This window comes from Dysidea avara, chromosome 3, assembly GCF_963678975.1.
Source record: "Dysidea avara chromosome 3, odDysAvar1.4, whole genome shotgun sequence".
NCBI classification, from domain to species: domain Eukaryota; kingdom Metazoa; phylum Porifera; class Demospongiae; order Dictyoceratida; family Dysideidae; genus Dysidea; species Dysidea avara.
In genome coordinates, this window is record NC_089274.1 from 14,542,616 (window position 1) to 14,548,615 (window position 6,000).

General features: G+C 38.0%; 1 protein-coding gene across 1 annotated transcript in view; it reads left to right on the forward strand.

The window, feature by feature from the left end:
* Positions 1-6,000, forward strand: part of LOC136249510 (uncharacterized) — a 31,297-nt gene that overhangs the window by 11,465 nt on the left and 13,832 nt on the right. The gene's annotated exons all lie outside the window — the stretch shown is intronic.

Genomic DNA, 6,000 nt, shown 5'->3' on the forward strand with positions numbered 1-6,000 from the left:
ATACTTTTTGTCTTCTTGGGAGTACAGACATGAAACAAAGATTGACGAACTCCTATTGCTTTGGGGATCACGATGCTATCAAGGTTTTTGCCATTAGTACCTTCTTTCATTGAGAAAGAAGCACTCAAAAATTCCAAAATATTTCACCCAATGGCATTGCGTTTATAAATCAGGGGGAAACTGCGGCTATTTTACACGATTATACATGAAACTAAAAAGCGTGACTATAAACTATAATAACTATAACAACTACAACAAGTGCAAGAAAAAATTAGGAATTTTCCATATGAGTAGGGACTGCAGCAATAAAAAGCACTAAAACAAGCCGCTGAGACAAAACACAACTGAATGATTGCATTTTAATCCCTACTTTAACCATACATTATGGTAGGCTAAAGTAGGGATTAAAATGTAATCATTCAGTTGTGTTTTGTCTCAGCGGCTTGTTTCAGTGCTTTTTATTGCTGCAGTCCCTACTCATATGGAAAATTCCAAATTTTTTCTTGCACTTGTTTGTGTAAATTTTTTGTAAATTTTTATTCAATAACCGTATTTAGTAACCCCCCATTCAATTCTCAAAATACACAGCTAAACGTTCCTAAGGATGTGGATTTTTAACAAACCGCTTTAAACAACACATTACCCACCAAAGTATCTTTTCAACTGTTTTATAGTGTGTCTACAGTATTTATTTTCCACTAATTCTCTCAACAAAGCCTCAGGGCTGCATGCATAATATTATAGACTGCGATCACTGTGCCAATTCCACACCGCTGATATACTGGCACATCACCAGTGGCCTCTAGTTACAACAGAGTCTGTTGTGCCATATTGGCTTGATTGGGATCAATTGTTAATTGTGACTTCACCATGTCCCTTGTTCTGCATAGCCTCATTTCACTGCTGAGTCATCTTGAGAGACACGTCACACCTACAATATATAGCTACTTTCAATATAGCTTGGTTTTTGTGTAGGTTGTGTTGTAGTATTGTGGTTTTCTGATGCCAGTTAAACTCCCTTGCCTGTGTACGTATGCATATGCATCATTTCCACTGGTACACGCACACTGCTCTGAGTGCTGCCTATGCCACTGTTTATACTTGCCCAATGGGTAGGTTGCAACGTTGGTGTATGTACTTGGTTGTATGTGACACGGTCCTAGTAATAATAATAATAATACTTTAATAGTGGCAGTTGTTAATAGTTGACTCCACCATAATGCACGCTCCATACAATTCATTCTATGGGAGAATTTCGTTACTTCAGTACGCAAACCTTAAAAAGTACGGTTGGTTTCCCTTACCAAATTTGCTAAACTTGGTCTCATTCAATGAGTTGAATCGTACAGATTAAGAATCCACCCAAACAAATGGCTTAACTGGCCATTCTACAAAGATACATCACGAAACATACGAAAAAACAAGGTTTTTTCACAGTACAATTTTGTGCCTGGATGCGTAAATTCGCCATACAAGGCTCTCTCCTCTCTTTTCCATTGGTCATTATGCAAAATCTTACATATCACTCGATGCGCAATGTATCAATGATTCTGATAAATGCAACCCCATCTCCGTAAACTGAAGTATGTGGAAGTTATGATGCGTTGTTTAAAAGACGGTAATATTTTCCGTAATTTTAATTCGTAAAAATTAAATGTACAGAAAATGTGACAAAGTTTTGATATGCGTACCCATGAGAGATGGCCACGACTGATAAAGAAGGATCAAAGATAAAAAGTAAGACAGTATCGCACACATCGTAGGTATTTAATATTGTGAAAGGTTTTTTCTCCACAATATTCGAAGTGTTTCTGCCAAAGAAGCAAGGCTGTAGCTGTATAGCCATGCAGTTTTCTGCTACGCTTGACTGAACGCATCAGTGAGGCAGGCAGTGAGGCAGTAGAAGATTCACTATAATAATATATTTTTTTAAATTTCGTAGCACCTTGTCGGAAATGTTTCTGGTCGTTCTGAAGATACATTTGGGTTTGTTTATACCTGTGAAATAGCCATGAAGGATTTCTGAAGATGATTTTGGGTAAATTTTTCTTTGTGGACCACGCCCACACCTTCATCGTCCCTACTATACAGTACTATTGTACTGCATGATATGACTATAACAACGAGAGTACAATTATGGGGAAAAGGAAAAGTCATCATCCAAACCTTGTAGAGCCCGATGTCATAAAAATTATCCTGGCATTGTTTGTTCAACATGAACACACTGAAAGTTGTTGATGTAAGTTTCTCCTAGCCACTTTGGATGGAACTACGATCAGTAATGGGTCTAAGAATAGATGGTGCAAAAAGGTGTCCTTACCCCAAAAGTTTCCACAACTAGTGGAATGAAATCACCTCCTTCTCTTAAAAGCTATTATAGACTTGTTCACAAATGATTTGTAGTAATTGTGTTGACAAATTGTGACCGGATCTGCAAGAATCCCACATGTTAGTGTAAACCTAATTTACAGTAGCTACCTATAGAATGTAGGAGTTATACCTGATTATCAACATGGCTATCCTGCCTATTTCAATACCTCTGTTTGCAGTACTACTCAGTCTGCACATAATATTCCCCTCTGCTTCCTGTGCTGCCCATGGGGTAGCTGCTGCAGCTGGATAGGTGGCTAAGGATACTACTGAAGCACCTGACTCCTGTGAAAGAGCAGCAGTAAAGAAAATTCTGATCTTTTAACCAGCAAACTGATGTGGACATGGTGTGGCTGGCTAATAGTTTTACTCAATAGGATGCCACACTCTGCTGCAGGCATTTACACCAGATATAGGTAGTCACCTATCAGTTACAAGCTTTCTTGCACCTTTTCATTTGGAAAAAAACTGGCCCACCTAGTGCCTGTCTATAAGATCCTAAAAGACATGCTGTAATTTATGGTTGATTTTATTCTGCAAAGTTACAGGGAAAGCATTAGCTAAGACTTCCTATACAGTTATTGAAAACTTCCTAAATCTGAAACCCCCTCTGACTAATTTTCAGTCTAGATCCACCACTGAATATTCAGTATTAAAATTACTGACCAACTTCATGGAGGAAGCCACTCCTGCAGGGAGACAGGTTATTCCCAGGAGTACAAGTAATGCTAATGCAAATATATAGAAATTAGGGCTGGAACGAAGGTCAATTTTTACCATCCGAAGGTTTGGAACTATTACTGAACGAAGGTTCGAAGCTTTGAACATTTCAAAGGTATAGAATAAGACTTAGAACATCAACTTAATGTAATGATTATTGTGACTTATTTTCTACAGGGACTCACCGTAAAGACAAAGATTTATGAAACTTTACATGAACAGCTTATGGATTGCACATCAGTTTGTACTGAGTTGTAGTTTAAATGTACTATATAGATATAAATGTGATGTAAACAAATGACAGTTATGACACATGGTACTTTTACTACTTTACAACAAATTACTCAAGTTCTTGATACTTTAAGATAATTTACTTAATTTCTTGTTTAAAAAACACTAACGCATCGACATGCTTTGGCTTCAAGCAACTTCTCAGTTTACTACTTTACAACAAATTACTCAAGTTCTTGATACTTTAAGACAATGTACTTAAGTTCTTGTTTAAAAACACTAACACATCGACATGCTTTGGCTTCAAGCAACTTCTCAGTTTTGTAACAGTTAAACCTGCTTTGGAGAAAATCCTTTCTGAGGATGTTGATGTAGCGGGCATACACAACAAACGCTGAGCAACAGAAGATAAACTTTTGTAACGACTGGAATTTTCTTTCCACCAAATAAGTGGGTTTTCCTTTCGAGATATTGGCAATTCAGCAAAGTATTTTTCAAGTTCACTATCAAATATACAAGGTTCCATTGTAAGATTCTCAGGGCCAAGTAGTTTGTCCAAAGCAGTCAATTTTTGTTATTTTGGTGTGGCAGGAGAAAAAGAACCAACACCGTCCTCACTTGTGTACATTTCCATCAATTCTTTGAGAGGTTGCTTAAGTTTCCTAGCTTCACTTTCCTCTTTGTATTTTGACAAAGTAATGTGTTTAAACCGAGGGTCAAGTAGTGATCCCATCAACATAGGATGTGCTGAATGCAGCGATGTCAACTCAAATCTCTCTATTAATTGTGTTGCCACAGTTTCCTTGAATTCTCTAATCACTTTAGAGTCAGATGATGACTCCTCTCTGGGCAATTCGAGGTGATCAAGTAAGCCATATACAATGGCAAATACTGAAGAAATAGAAACATTTTCTTCATAATTAAAAAATGTAGTGGTGACACTGAATTGCTCAAGAACAGGCACAAGATCCTCAACAAGCTTCCATTGTTCAGTCTTGAGATCCAAGTAACGGTCACTTCTTTTTGTTACTGATTCATCAGATAGCACTGCAATTACAGGCCAACGGAGCTTTAACAGACGTTTAAGCATTTCGTATGTGGAATTCCATCTGGTGGCACAGCTATTGACTAGCTTCTGTGCATCAATTTTCATTTGATCCTGCTTTTCTTTCAGGGCTACTGTTGCTACCACACTGTGGCTGAAATGACTAACAATCTTCTTAGCAGCTGCTATTAGTCTGTCAATAGCACTGATGTTTAATCCAGCCAAAACACACAACTGTAGCCTATGGGCTACACATGGAACACTCTGCCAATTGTATTCATCTGTCAAGATACGCACAGCAGCTTCCATATTGGCTGCCTGGTCATGACTGACTGTCAAAACTTAACCAAGAATTCCCCACCTCTCAGTTATCTCTTTCAGTTTCTCGGCAATGTTCACTCCAGTGTGTCTCTCAGGAAATGAAACTGTTTCTAGCACAAAATTCTGCATTTTCCAGCTTGCATTAATGTAATGAACAGTCACTGTCATGTATGCTTCAGTGGCCATACTAGTCCAAATGTCAGTGATCATAGATACACAAGGAGCTTCCGCTTCCAGGCGAGTTTTCAGTTTATCTTTGCATGTCTCGAATTTGTGGTTTATGTCACTCACGAAATTCTTACGGCTGGGTAAAGTGTAACCTGGTTCCAAATAACTTAAAAGAGTTCTGAACCCTTCACATTCGACAATCCTAATTGGCCGTAAATCTTGCACTATCATCTGGCTCACTCTGTCAGTAATGTTATTCGCACGAGCTTCGCTGCATTTCATTCGCTTCACAAAATTGTCCATCGTTGTACACGGAGTTGTTGGCTTGCTCGTGGTGGAATACTTAACTGAATGCTTTGCCTCCAAATGGTCTCGTAGATTTGTTGTTCCTCCCGAGTACGAGAGTTCTTTGTCACAAATTGAACAGACAGCTTTTCTTTTGTCCGCAGATTTACTAAAGTGTTTCCAGATGTCTGGCACTTTCCTTCCAGTAGTATCGTCGTGTCCTCTTACGTTTCCAGTGCTCGAATCGCCAATGTCTTTGCGGTTATTACCCGAACTACTGCTGGCTTCTCGTAACGCCATTTTCATAATTAACACCACGTGTTAGAATGCGCATGCGTATAATTAAACATGCGAACCTTTGAGTGTGTTATAACATAGATAATATATACCATGGTTATAACTGCTTCGGAGTCGGTGCAAGCTTCGAAGCTTCGAAACCTTCGTTCCAGCCCTAATAGAAATAGTGTAAATACACCTTGCAGACACCTATAGGCATCTTATTATTGTCTTACATGCATGCATGGGTATGCAGCCATGCACTGCATGCATATAAATGATATGCAGTGTTATTGCTTAAATATAATTCTGTATCTAGGATGATATTGTTTGTGGTCTTCACTAACAAAATTTTTGAGATAAATGATGATTGCTATTGTGAACATTTATCATGTAAGATTTCATCACATGTAGCATTGTTAACTAGCTACATGTATAGCTACAGTATATTGAGGCAAAAGAACTGACTTATAGAAAGAAACACACATGTTGAGAAAATGTCAATTATAACTACATATATACTTGCATATTTACGGCCTTGTTAAGATGAAAACCTAATAATAATACCATACACAATATCGTGC